The sequence below is a fragment of the Apium graveolens genome, chromosome 5 (genome assembly GCF_009905375.1).
Source record: "Apium graveolens cultivar Ventura chromosome 5, ASM990537v1, whole genome shotgun sequence".
In the NCBI taxonomy this organism is placed as follows: Eukaryota; Viridiplantae; Streptophyta; class Magnoliopsida; order Apiales; family Apiaceae; genus Apium; species Apium graveolens.
Window position 1 is genome coordinate 188869148 of NC_133651.1, and position 14394 is coordinate 188883541.

Below are 14394 nucleotides of genomic sequence, written 5' to 3' on the forward strand. Positions count from 1 at the left end.
AGGAATCACAGTAGGTTCAACCTCTTGTGGTTTACAGTGCATGAGAGGAATTTGTGGCCTAATGTGCTCATTTGTGATGTGTGAATCACCTAGATTAGAAAACTTACCAGGAAGATGAATATTGCACATAAGAAAGAAACAAGTGATGAGGAGTCCATATGGCATATATCCTACCAGATTAACATTTATCATATTGAGAAGAATGACATAAGAAATGCTAAAGTTGATTTTGTTGTTGTAAAGAAGATAAATCAGTTTAACATTATAAAAATCAAAGTATTTACTTTGATTAGGTTTGGGTAGATATTTTCCCTTATGATAAGTGCAAGATGCTGAAAAACTCCTTTAAAATGCTTAAAATGGATTCCACAGTTAACATCACACAGACCAGATGGAATATCAGACTCACACAAGACACCAAGCATAAGTTCATACTCAGCTTTGTTGAACATAAACAGGGAATAGATTTCATGACATGGCAATTCACACAAGTGCAGTGGAAGGTGTAGTGCCCTATTAAGACTCTTATTATCAACATAAATGACTTTCTTGTTCACAGTGGTTGTAAAATGCAAGACTCCCTCTACACCCTTAATGATATTCATATTACAGTAAAACTCACCCATGAGATGTATGAAGTACTGTATACTCAAATGAAATGCCAATCCCTCCTACTTAGCATGCCTAATGACCCTCTCCACTTCACCAGTTAAGTTCACACAAATACCAGGCTGAACATTCTTGACTAAGTCAAGGAATTTCTTGGAATTAGAAGGGTTAGCAAGGTCTGGTGGTGGAGGTTTAGAGGTGTTAGTGTTTCTGTTTATGTTTGGTTCCTGTCTTAGGTTTGATTTTCTGGTATAGACTCTGGCTTGAAAGGGTATGGATGGTCTGGGATTTGGAGAGTGAGGAACTTGAAATTTCCTACTCTGATAGAAAGGGATAGTATGATTTTTGAAACCTTTTATGTGGTTTCTTGGATGAGATGGCCTTTGGTGACCGGTTCTAGGGTTTGAAGGGTTTACAGTTTTGAATGATGAGGATTTGTGGTGAAGAAACTGTTTCTTTTCCATATCTTCCAACATATATGGATTTGTGATGGCTCCTCTTCGCTTAGGGTAGAATGGCCTAGCATTTGGGTTCATAACTGATGAAGTGAAGTATGCAAATGAACTGTGTCTGTGTGTGAATGCAACAGATGTAAATATAAGTATATATGCATGCACATAGCACATAATTCAATATCAGTTAGGAAAATAATTTTCTGTAAAATAGCTTTTCCTGTTTAAGAACAGTGATTTTCATTAAATGCAATTTGCAAAGAGTTGATGTGCAGATGCATGGTTTGCATAATTCCAGATCCTAGATATGTCTATAATGCAGCTAAGGTATGATGTTTGATAGCTGACATTTGCAAATAGTGACAAATAGTACTAGAAGATACTGTTTTAGTACTGTTAGAAGTACAAAAAGTACACAGATTTGGGAGAATATGTGACATAAAGGTAAAATGCAGCTCACTCTACAACATAGAAACTAGCAAGTGACAAACAATGCATTTAAGAATGTTCAGAATTGAGAAAAGATCAGTGCAGAAAGGTTGTCACCTTTTGTAAAGAAATAATTTTTCTGGAAACTTTTGAGTTTTAATAAAGTATGTTACATTTATTTCTTAAGGCATTTTGTATTAAATGAAATTAGGATAATATTATCCATATTCAACATACACTGATGCATTCTATATTAATGTGCAGTCACTTAACATTTATTTCAGATATCATTTAGTATAACATACCACACACAATAATCAGAATATTAATAACATATATAATACATTAAGTACATTATTTTTTTGAAATTCCACAGAGAATTTAAGTGGCCATTAATCACAGTAGTGATCCAGATACAAGGATGCTCAAGGCTCCTCTATCAGGTCTTTATGTGAGGGTTGATGTGTGAGTGATTAATTTTATCTTTGTTAATCTGAGATTACACAAACCAGTCTTGATTATACCTTACCTGAGGTCTTATGACTGCACAAGCAATTGTAAAATGCATAATATAGTAAACAGTGTTGCACTCAAGTTCACAGATCATATATATATTCAAGTAAGTATGATGCACATAGACTTAGTACAACTTTCAATAGACAAGTAGAGATTGAAGTTTACAAGAAAGTTCTTATCCAGATACATAGTATTTAGCTCAAAACAGTAATCTGGACATCTTGCATATATTAAGCTGCTTAGATATGTTAATAATTTTTTTACTACATGAAGAGCTTTTATTAATACAATTTTGGGCACATACTTATACAAATTGATTACTTAATTAAATCAACCAATTTGTTAAAGTTCACCATTCTGTACTTAGAGTTATCTTTGTATTTTACTCATTACTTAGCAAGATGTCTCACCTGTTGCTACTAACAGATTTTAAATCACCTAGAGTACACAATTAGTATTAATACTTTATCTTTTACATTATCAATAATGATTTGTTAATTAACTGTGCATTTTAAGTTTTAGCATGTATTCTAATGACCTTGTTAGTGACAAATTAATAGAGCATGTCAATTTCAGAATTAAGTTGATTACTTAATTAATATCTTAGTAAGTATAGGTTAATCAGGTAGATTTTGAACAATCAAGATTTTATCAAGGACAATCATAGATAACATATAAAGAGTCCAGTTCAAACAAGCAACAAAGACAATCAAGTGATATCATATACTTAAGTATATATTTTAATTTAGTATTCCATTTATCATACATTCAATCACATTTTATCATTTAAGAATTGACAATCCAGGTTCAATTTTTCACTAGGCTTTATTTTGCTATTAGTACTAATATTATCTGAATTCAAATTATGTCACAATACACAGTCATACTATATCTTAGCTTTAATGCACATAGATCACACAAGATTCAGTTTTACACAGTCTTAGGATAATCACAATGACTTCACAGTTGACATAAACAAATAAGTTCATTTGTTGGATCTTTATACATATATCTGTCTATAATCATCAATCATAAGTTATCTTTCAAATTGCCATAATATATGTTGATTTTCAAAGAATACACAGACTGCATTCAATTGTATATGTTGAGAGACAACTGAATCACACTTGATGATTAATTCGAATTTCAATTTCGAATTGCACACAACTTTTCAAGCATATGCACAGCTCACATAAATCATACAAACACCTTTCTTCAACATGATAATCTATTTTCAAATTTTCACATCTCAAAACCCTTTATCACATCATTTTCACACATCGAAGTAAAAGTATCAATCGAAACACACTTAATCACATATATTTATAGATTTAAAGGGTTTAATTAAATGATATTCTCATACCTTAGCCTACCTCCTGGCCTGGCGAGTAGGTCTTACCTGGTTGACTCAGTCGCGGACTGAGTCAACCTCCGAGTCCCTATTTTCACCCAAGTTTTGCCACATGCAATAGTGTTTCTCCTTCTTTGACTCGATTTTGCTCTCATTCCGGTCTTCTCCTGTCATTAACTTCAAGAATTTGTTAGGGTTTTTGAAAATCGATTAATCAAACAATAATAAAAGTATATCTATATATATTGATCAATCGAATGTTTGAATTGATGATTCTCATCCGATTTATGTACAAATCGATGATTTTTATCATCAAATTCATTTCTATGTTACTAACCCGAAAGAAATGTATCAAAATCGTATAAACTGAGTATGAAAGATGGTATAAGTATAGTATATGTATATAATTCATCGAAAATTTGAAGAATTATCGAGAATTAGATCTAGGGTTTTGGAGAAAGAGAGAGAGAGGCTAGAAAAAATGGAGAAGAGGCGAGAGAGAATAGATTTAGGTCAAGAAAATGAGCCGATTGCAACACTGTTGTCAACAGTGTTTCATTATATATCAACCGAAATCAACGGCTGTGATGTGTTAAGGTTAATGATGGATGGTTCAGATTAGAAGATAATAACTAGTTGGGCTCTGAATAGAATTTGGGCTGGATTTAGAAAGAGGATTGTTTTTTTTTAAATAGATGTATATTTATATATATATATATATATATTTAAACTATATATGGGCTTGATAGTAAATTGGGTCGGATAAAATTTTGTTTGGGCTGGATATAATACTCATAAAATTATTCCAGAAAATATATTTTTATATAATATTTTTGTAAAAAATATTTTCCAAAATATCCATATATATAATAAGATTATATATTGATATATAATTATATCTTATGATAATATAAAAAGTCTTTATAAATCTCACTGAGAAAAAATATTAACTCAGAATAGTTTTATTTTCCCGATTAATCTAAGCTATTTAAGATCTCATTAAATCCGATCAATAAATTTCTTTATTGACAAATCTGAATTTACGAGACTTAACAACTTGATCGGGAAAATATCTTTTTCGTGAGATGGCTTAAATAAACCTCAGAAGGTAGATAATATACTTTCTCTTATTGTCCGTCTATTTTACCGATTCCAACATTCCTAAATCCAGACGGAGTTTAGTGAATCTTTCGAAATTCAGTGGTTTTGTGAATATGTCAGCGAGATTAAACTCAGTATCTATGTGAGTCATTTTTATATCACCTTAATTGACATGATCACGTAAGAAGTGATGTCTCACATCTATATGTTTAGATCTTGAATGCAATACGTGATTCTTGCTAAGATCAATAACACTCGTATTATCACATAAGATTGAGATCACATCAAACTTTATATTATAGTCAACTAGTGTTTGCTTCATCCATAATATTTGAGCACAACACTTTACAGCTGCTATATAATCAGCTTCTGTTGTCGAGATGAATACAGAATTTTGTTTCTTTGAAAACCAAGAAACTAGACATCCACCGAGAAACTGACAAGTACCACTAGTGTAATATCTGGGATATACCGTGTAATTATTTTGCTAATAAATAATTATTATATGTGTTTAGTACCTATTCTGTGAATTATTTGTTAAGTGTTAAATGTGTTTGGATGTTTAAAAATATTATTAATTGAGTATTTTAATTTTTATATGTCCAAAATAAAATATAGATAATTGTCATATCTTCCTAATTATTTTTATGTTGATTTATGAATTTATAGGAATCATATGGATTTTATAAAATCTTTTTCCGGGTATTTAAAATCTATTTTATAAAAATGGGAACCAACCGACGTCAACCGTTTTTATGTTTTTATAACCCAAAACTCTTCCGAGAACTCCTTCCAAACCTAATTGTAATATTCCGAGCATTTTCCATGTTTCAACTTTTTCGATCCGGTGTACGGTTTGTCCTGCACGGGTCCCGGCGCAACATTTTCGATACAATATTCGTTTCGGTAAATCAATAAAACTCGCATTTTCGATAAACGGGAGCTTTTTATTAAACTATCATAATTATCACCTCGTAATACGTGTAACCAGGCGCTGAGACCAAGACTGCAGTACAAATTATATTGATTTGGATGATTATCCCGAAAACCGATACCGTTTGGATCAATTTTTACAAATAAACGTAATGTTTTATATCCGGAATGATCCAACGGGATACTAATTTTCCGTAATTATAAATAGCCTTTTACCGTATTTTATTCCGTATCAAAATCATTTGCAGTCAGGTAAATATATAATTTTCCAGAGAAAAACCTTATATTCATATAATCTTCTGAAAATCAAATAGCAAAACGAAGGTGTTATTGATCTCTGTTTTCAAAGCTTGAGTAACCAAAATGAAGGATTTGAGGAGTACTATCAGATTCTGAGCTTCGTTTTACTGCAGAAACTAAGGTTATTTTTCTATATTTTTATTTATTTTTGAATTATTTTTATTAAAAATATGAATTTCTGTTCGGATGATTGTTTGTATGATTTGATGATTGCATGTTATAGAGCTTGTTTTCCTGATGATTTTCATATATCATACGTCTGATTTGGAGTTCAATAACATGCTCAAAAGTGGGTTTAATTCTCAAATTTTAAAATTAGGGTTTATAACCCGTATGAATGTTTTCAATTGAAATTTGGGGCATTTTGATTTAGGGGTTATTAGCTGTTGATTTATAGTGAGTTGTGTTCCTTATGAAATTTGCAATCGATTGGTATATAGCTCGTTAACAGAGGATTAGTGAATCGAAGGGAGTTGTCTTTTTAAGTTTTTGATGTTTCGCCGGAAACCGGCGATGTTCTTGGCCAATTTCCGGCCAGGACAGGGATGATTGATGTGTTTTGATTGCATGAATAGATTCCTGGTGTTGTGTAGTGTAAATCTGGAGCAGATGGTGATGTGAGGGTGCCGAAATCAAGTTCTCCGGCCAACCCTGTATTTTCCAGCGACGCGGGGTGTAAAATTTCAGTTTGGTACCTGGACTTTTAGGGACGATGAAGTTTGGTCCCTGAAGTTTCCAGAGTTTGCAAATTTAGGATTCCTGTTTTAAAAATATTCAAAAATCATATTTCCTATTTATTTTTATTATAAAAATTCGTTTTTAATTTCTGAAAATTCCAAAAATTATTTTTAATTCAAAAATAAATCTGAATTAATTAGTTAATTAATTTCAGTTAATTTTTAATTGATTAATTGGTCAATTAATTCGAAAATTAATTGATTAATTGATTATTAATTTATTTTAATTAATTATTTAATTAGATTTAATTACTTAAAAATGATTTAAAAATTCCTAAAAATAGTTTCGAGCTTTAAAATATTATTTTAAATTATTTTCAAGGCTCGATAATTATTATAAAATTGTTTCGAAGCTAGAATTGGCCAGCCGAACCCTGTTTATTACACCGAAATTGATCCAACGACCCATTTTAATTCCGAAAAATGTTTTAAAAATCATTTTAAATACTCGAAAGCTTGTTTATGACCCGAGACTTCTTTATAAATGTTATATCATTGATTATGTGACGTGTTATGTGCTATATGTGACTTGTTGGTTAACTGTCGGTCTATATATTCGATGTTTACTTGTTTATTGCGTAATTTTCAATCCGTTAATCGGATTTGGGTAAAACGAGGGGTAGATAGAAGTATGTTTCGAATAGAATCGTATGAGTTAAATATTGATAGATGCTTATGATATGTGAGCAGAAGAGGTGAGGCGTAGAAAGAGAAAACAGGTAGTCAAGGAGTAAGATAATGGTGATTGAAAGAGAGTGTAGTATAGTAAGCTAGTACCAGGCAAGTGTTCTGAACTTTCTCGAGATATATTATAATGGATTGATAGTACTGTTTTATATTGCAAGTGCTTTGATGCACTGAACCCAAACCCTGACTCCAGTTATTGATCTTGAACCGTCAACCTTATTCTTTCTAAACCATTGATTGTTGTACATCCAGATACGAACCACAAATTTACGATACTACTCCACAAATACATACAAACTAAATATCAAACACTGAACCAGATTGCTTACACATTCAAGCCATTGTATCTTATGCTTTGAAAGACCAAGTTTTTGAAACCCTGAAACATTGATTCCTTTGTTATCCAATTCTTTCATTACCTAACATCCAAGCTTTAAAAATGCCCTATTGATCCTTACGAAGATTGAAGCCATTTCATTACTGAGCATCCACTGTTGTTAATGATTCTATTTATTGCTTTACATTGTTTATTCTGTTATTATGTTAGAATTGGATTGTTTTTATAAAATTATGGACCAGATTCGTGGTCAGACCATTTAATGGTCAAGTTAGGCCAATGTGTGCCTTGGATCCAGTAGTTAGAGTAGTGCTGTGTGCTTTGCTCGGGGTTAGTACGTGACTGATCAGCAGCCTAACCTTGGTTTTTAAAATGAAAATATAATATCCAATTCTAAATCATAATCTATTGTTCACTTGATATCATAACCATATTCACCTGATGATCATTATTCTCAGTTTTGTCATTATGACTTTCTGAGCTAGTTAGCTCATTTGTGCGATATTGTTTATGTTCTTTTCCAGTTAAGAAGGAACCAGTTGGTACCGAGGATCCCCAGTCCAGCGCGAGAGCTAGGGGTTCAGGTTGATCGAGTTGAGCTAGTAGGCTTCTTTTGGAAGAATTTAAGTTTGTAAAAGTTTGTAATAATGTTTAATACTCAGTTCTGAGTTTGAATAGTTGGGATTTGAACGTTTGTAATATAAATAGGTGTGCTTGGCTTGTGTGCATACTTTAACCTGTTACAGTCCGTGGTAGTTGGTAAGTAGGGTCACTGCATTTATTATTATCTCTATTATTGTTATAAGCAGGTTATAAATAGTGTGTGTGTGGACCCCAAACTTCTGACCCGGGTTTGGAGGGCGCCACAACTAGTACTTTTTCTGTTGACTAAATGCACGACATAGTCTGAATTAGAAAAACATACTAAGTCAAATGGTATTCCTTTTGGATACCAAAGACCAACATCAGTGGTTCCTTTAAGATATCTCAATATCCTTTTTACCACGGATACATGAGATTCTTTTGGTGCTACTTGAAATCTAGCAAACTTACAAACACTATATTGAATATTGGGACGACTTGCAGTGATATAGAGCAAGCTACCAATCATTCCCAGATATTTCTTTGTGTCTACAGGAATTCCTTCTGGATCTTCCGTTAATTTATCGGATGTAGACATAGGAGTAGTGATGGGTTTGTCATTATCCATTTTAAATTTTTTCAACATCTCTTTACAATATTTTGATTGAGAGATATGGATGCCTTTATCAGATTGCTTTATTTGCAATCCTAAAAAGAAGTTTAATTCTCCCATCATACTCATCTTGAATTCTTTACTCATATTATCAGAGAATTCTTTATATAGTGCATCATTTGTTGAACCAAAAATGATGTCATCTACATATATTTGTACGAGTAATATATCATCTTTTTCTTGCCTCGTAAATAAGGTTTTATCGGTCGTTCCCATCTTAAATTTATTTTCTAAAAGGAACTTGCTCAACCTTACATACCAAGTGTTAGGGCGAAAACACGCGCTAATATTCACGCAAGTATACGCGTTCGCAAGTAGTATAAGATATAAATCAAATTCGTTCCCACAGAGACTGGTTTAGGTTAAGTTCAATTTATGCACCTATGCAACAATGTATGGTTATCGCTCAATGCTAAGACAAATAACAAATTGGGTTTTTATTAAACTAAGAAATTATACTAAATAACATTAACTAAGAAAATTGAGGTTGAATTAATATATATGACAAACATGGGATTCTAACTTCATTACTACTTCATTCAATAGCCTTTTCGTTCTTAATCTTAACATGTGATGGTGATGACACTAATCAGATAACACGAAACTGATAAATGCCAACTTTCGTTGTACGAGTACCATTCTACCAAACATCTAAAAAAAAGATAGAAGCTGAATAGGCACCAATTATATTGAGACCCTATATATCTATAGAATTTGACAACATAACGGTTTAAGCACAAGTTATCTATCTTGATTACATAGGGCAAGTAAGATGGTTAGAGTTACCTACGAATCATGCATACAATACATGAACCTATGCTAGCATGGCAAGTTCTAAACCTCTATATTCAGTGTCACTTCAATAGAGATTAACACGCTATCTTATATGTTAGCTACGCACATAAGACGAATAAGCACAACCAATACTAGGATATCAATCAATCACCACACACCAAGATATCGAAACAATTTAACTATTGAAATTCATAACTAAATCCGCTAGAACCCCATGACAACGATTAGCCCATAATCGAACTCATCGTCACCATGGGTTCCAATGAAAGCATGGTATAAAATAAGGTCTTAATAAACTGAATAATAATTAAAGTACAAATAACCGAGATCTAGGTTCAACAAGAATGAAAACGAGAATCCAAAGTTACAACTAATTCAAAGAATCACAAGTTGAAAACAAGATCTTCTTTTTCAGAGTTGTTCTGTGCTTCTAGGTCTTCTCCTTGGTATCTTAATCTTCCCGGATGATGAAAACCCTTTTATTAAGTATATATACGCCCCTAGTGGACCTGGACCCTTAAAATCATCAAATTCCACTCAAAAAAGGCTTTTTCAGCGAAATCAGCGACCAGCCGCGTCCTGAGCGGCCGTTCAGCTCTCCTGAGCGGGCGCTCAGCTCCTGAGCGGGTGCTCAGCTCTACTGAGCGGGCGCTCAACTCTGCTGAGCGGGCGCTAAGCTACTGGCTGGGAAAATTTCTGATGAATCTTGTTTTGGCCATAACTTGAGTTCTACTCGTCAGAATTAGGCGATTCAACTGCCCATGCGAAGCTAACGAGATTCTCTACAACTTGACAATGGCCTTGGATTCCATTTCTGATCACTTTTCATCACATTCCCTTTAAAAGCTCTTTTCTTCATATAACTGATATCTGAAATGCAATAACACAAAAACACATCAAAATACCAACAACTTGAGTCCAAAACACCAATTTAAGCTTGTAATAAAGCATTCCAAGTGGATATAAAATCCACTTATCACACCCCCAAACTTGAATCGATGCTTGTCCTCAAGCATAAACAGACTCAAAACTACAAAACAAACCTAATGCATGAATGCAACTACGTGAATGCAACTAAATGATAATGCAATCAATCCCCTCAGAATAACCATAACCAAATGAATAAGCCAATGCCTCTAAGAATGCAATAACTTGAAACAGAGTTCGAATAAATCCCACAAACCAACTCACAAACCAGAAACGTGCGTGTGTGGATGCTTAACAGATATCTCTCGATACTAGATCAATAACCATAACTTATCTATCATCGAAACGATCAAAAGTTTATAAACAGAATAGATAATAAACGCATTATGACTCACAACACCTCCTTTCTACTAGAGTTATACAAGGATTCACACTATTATTGAACACATAACAAAGATGCTTATTTGATCGTGCAATGAATGAGGTCCCAAAAGACTTATGCAATAATACCCATGTAGCGAGCGTTAGGTTAGCGGATCCCAGACTATAAAAGCCTTAGGTCACTAGGCACAAAGTCCCCTAGAACTTAATAACTCGAGTATTAAAGAGCTCACTCTTGATCAATTATGCATAAACACATACTTTTTTTCTTTTTTTTTTCTCTTTTTTCTTCTTTTCTTCTTTTTTTTCAACAATTTCTGAATGAGTGCATTTCGCTCCATCTCATTCAACCCTAGACTACTCATAAAAATATGAGCCGGCTACTAGCCATTTGACGTCTAGCCTTACAACAACTAGCAATGAAATCCAAGTTTTTCTCCAGATAAAAAAATAAGTATTTTTACGTCATTACGAGAATATCACAAATTCTAAATATAACCAAGTGATTAAATCTCAACAACAAACAAGTATGATCATGATCTAGATCAAAAGCAACCCTATAAGACTTGTGAAAGTATTTATTTTCGACATGCAAATCAATTCATTAAGACTTAAACATCCCTCTATTCGTCGTCACCACACTCAAATCAATATCAACTTATCAAATATCATAGTTCATCTTAAGGGATCATGCTAAATATGCATGCAAATGCAACTATATGAAATCATATAAAAATAAACAAATATGTCCTAAATGAATAATCATGCAAAAATATGAATGAACTAAACTAAACATGCAATATGAATCTATATGAATCTATATGGACCCACACAAACTAATCCTTACATTATCACCCCCAAACTTAAAATTTTCAATATCCTCATTGAAGGTAATAATAAGGATTTCAGGCATACCTAGTCATCGGAAAGATCACCCTCTTCGGGTGGAGGATCAGGTGGCCAAACAACCTCGCCAATAGTGTCTCGGAAAATAGTACCGAAACCGTGTGTCAAATCTTCAGCAAAATGATGGTGAATGTCGTGCATGGCCTCCATACGCCTAGTCACTCGCCTGTACTGCTCATCACCAACACCAGTCCTATCAACTACCTGTAGCGTATGAGAAGAACCCTCTGTAGGCACTGGAAGATCCGTTCGGCTACCCTCTTCATCATCAAAGATATATCCCAACCCCTTGTCAGGGGGTGCACCTAAGAATGAATAACTCAAGTGATCTGGTAGTGGGTGAAGCTTAAGTGTGGAAACATCTTCAATAGATGGCTCGAGATGGTCTTGAGAAAATTTCAGCTCTGCTAACCCAAGAGAATCGAATGGCATATCTAACTTCCTCTTCCACGGAGGTGCATTCAAAACCTGCAGTTGCTCTACTTTAAAGCACTTCTCTTTAGCCGTGGGTAACTTTATTTCCTTGAACAAATTAAAAGTGACCTTTTGATCGTAAACCTTCATCGAAAGCTCTCCTTTTTGCACATTGATCATAGTTCGGCCTGTAGCCAAGAATGGTCTTCCCAAGATGATGGGAATCTTCATATCTTCCTCGAAATCAAGAATTACAAAATCAGCAGGGAAGAAAAGTTTATCCACCTTGACCAAGACATCCTCCACTATACCTCATGGATAAGCGATGGAACGGTCAGCTAGTTGCAATGACATGTATATTGGTTTCGGATCAGGCAGACCAAGCTTCTTGAAGATAGATAAGGGCATCAGATTGATACTAGCTCCTAAATCACATAAACACTTGTCGAATGATAAGTTTCCGATGGTGCAAGGAATAGTGAAGCTTCCAGGATCTTTAAGCTTCGGAGGCAACTTCTGTTGCAGCACAACACTGCATTCCTCCGTTAGAGCAACGGTCTCTAAGTCATCGAGCTTCACTTTCCGAGAGAGAATACCTTTCATAAACCTCGCATAGCTAGGCATCTGTTCAAAAGCTTCAGCGAAAGGTATGTTGATATGAAGTTTCTTAAACACCTCCAAAAACTTCTCAAACTGCTTATCCAGCTTTTTCTTTTACAGTCTCTTAGAAAAAAGAGGTGAAGGATAGATCTGTTTCTCCCCTGTATTACCCTCAGGAGGAGTGTGTTCCACAGTAGTCTTCCTTGGTTCCAACTCTACTTCCTTCTGCACATCTTCTTCAGCCAAAACTTCAGATTCTGGAACTTGAGACTTTTCAGGCTCTTTGTCTTGCTGAACTTGGGGGCTTGCGACCTTTCCAGACCTTAAGGTGATGGCATTCACCTGTTCTTCAACATCCCTCTTGCCTGGATTTGTTTCTATATCACTAGGAAGCATTCCTGGTCGTCGATTCAATAAGGCATTAGCAATTTGCCCTATTTGGTTCTCCAGAGTCTTGATAGAAATAGCCTGGCTTTGGCATATAAGAGCCTGGTTTTTGCACATAAGCCTCAACTCCTCCAATTCAGATTTTTCATTCGAAGATAGACATGCATCATGATTTTGTTGTTGAATTTGGAGTTGTTGTTTTGGTGCAATTTGTTTCTGAAAATCAGGAGGGTTGAAGAGCTTATTTCCAAACTGCTGGAACGACTGTTGTATCGCATTCTGATTATTGCTCCAGCTGAAGTTAGGATGATTCCAATTGTCAGGATGATAAATGTCTGGAACTGGTTGCTGCGATCTCTGAAAGTTTCTCATAAACTGAGCTGAGTCACTAGATATTGCACATTGCTCCATCGCATGCGGACCGGCACACAACTCATAAACACTAATTATCTGTTTAGCACCATAGTTAGCTAGAGAATCGATCTTAATAGACAACGCCTTTAGTTGAGTAGTGATAGCCGTAGCTGTATCCACCTCAAGAACTCCTGCTACCTTGCCTTGTGGACATCTCTGGGTTGGATACTGATATTCATTAGTAGCCATTAGTTCAATTAGATCATAAGCTTCCTTATAGCTCTTTGCCCATAATGCTCCGCCTGATGCTGCATCGAGCATGGGTCTGGATTGTGCTACCAACCCATTGTAAAAACAAGTGATGATCATCCAATCAGGAATTCCATGATGAGGACACTTCCTAAGCATCTCCTTGTAGCGCTCCCAAGCTTCACATAGCGATTCTCCCGTTTGCTGCACAAATTGAGTAATAGCGTTCCTCATTGCAGCTGTCTTCGCCATAGGGAAGAATTTAGTAAGGAATTTCTGAGCAAGATCCTCCCAAGTAGTAATCGAACCAGCTGGTAGAGAGTGTAACCAGCTCTTAGCCTTATCCCTCAGAGAGAATGTGAACAGTCTCAGCTTCACAGCATCTTCAGAAACACCGTTGAACTTGAAGGTGTCACAGATCTCAATGAAATCCTTAATGTGCATATTAGGATCTTCTGTTGAAGAACCCCCAAACTGGATTGAATTCTGCACCCATTGAATTATGCCAGGCTTGATCTCAAAGGTATTAGCTGTGATAGCTGGCCGGACAATGCTAGATTGAATGTCATTGATCTTGGGTTGAGAAAAGTCCATCAAGGCTTTCGTTCGTGCTGCTGGATCTCCCATTGTAATGATTACCTGAAACACAAACAAATAAACTGTGAAAGTAAAAG

At 34.6% G+C, this 14394-nt stretch overlaps 1 non-coding gene across 1 annotated transcript; it reads left to right on the plus strand.

Annotated features, from left to right (window-relative positions):
- Positions 1–13850: 13850 nt before the first annotated feature.
- Positions 13851–13957, plus strand: LOC141663423 (small nucleolar RNA R71). The gene has a single exon (XR_012551495.1). It is a non-coding gene; the product is annotated as a small nucleolar RNA R71 (small nucleolar RNA).
- The last annotated feature ends 437 nt before the right edge of the window (positions 13958–14394 follow it).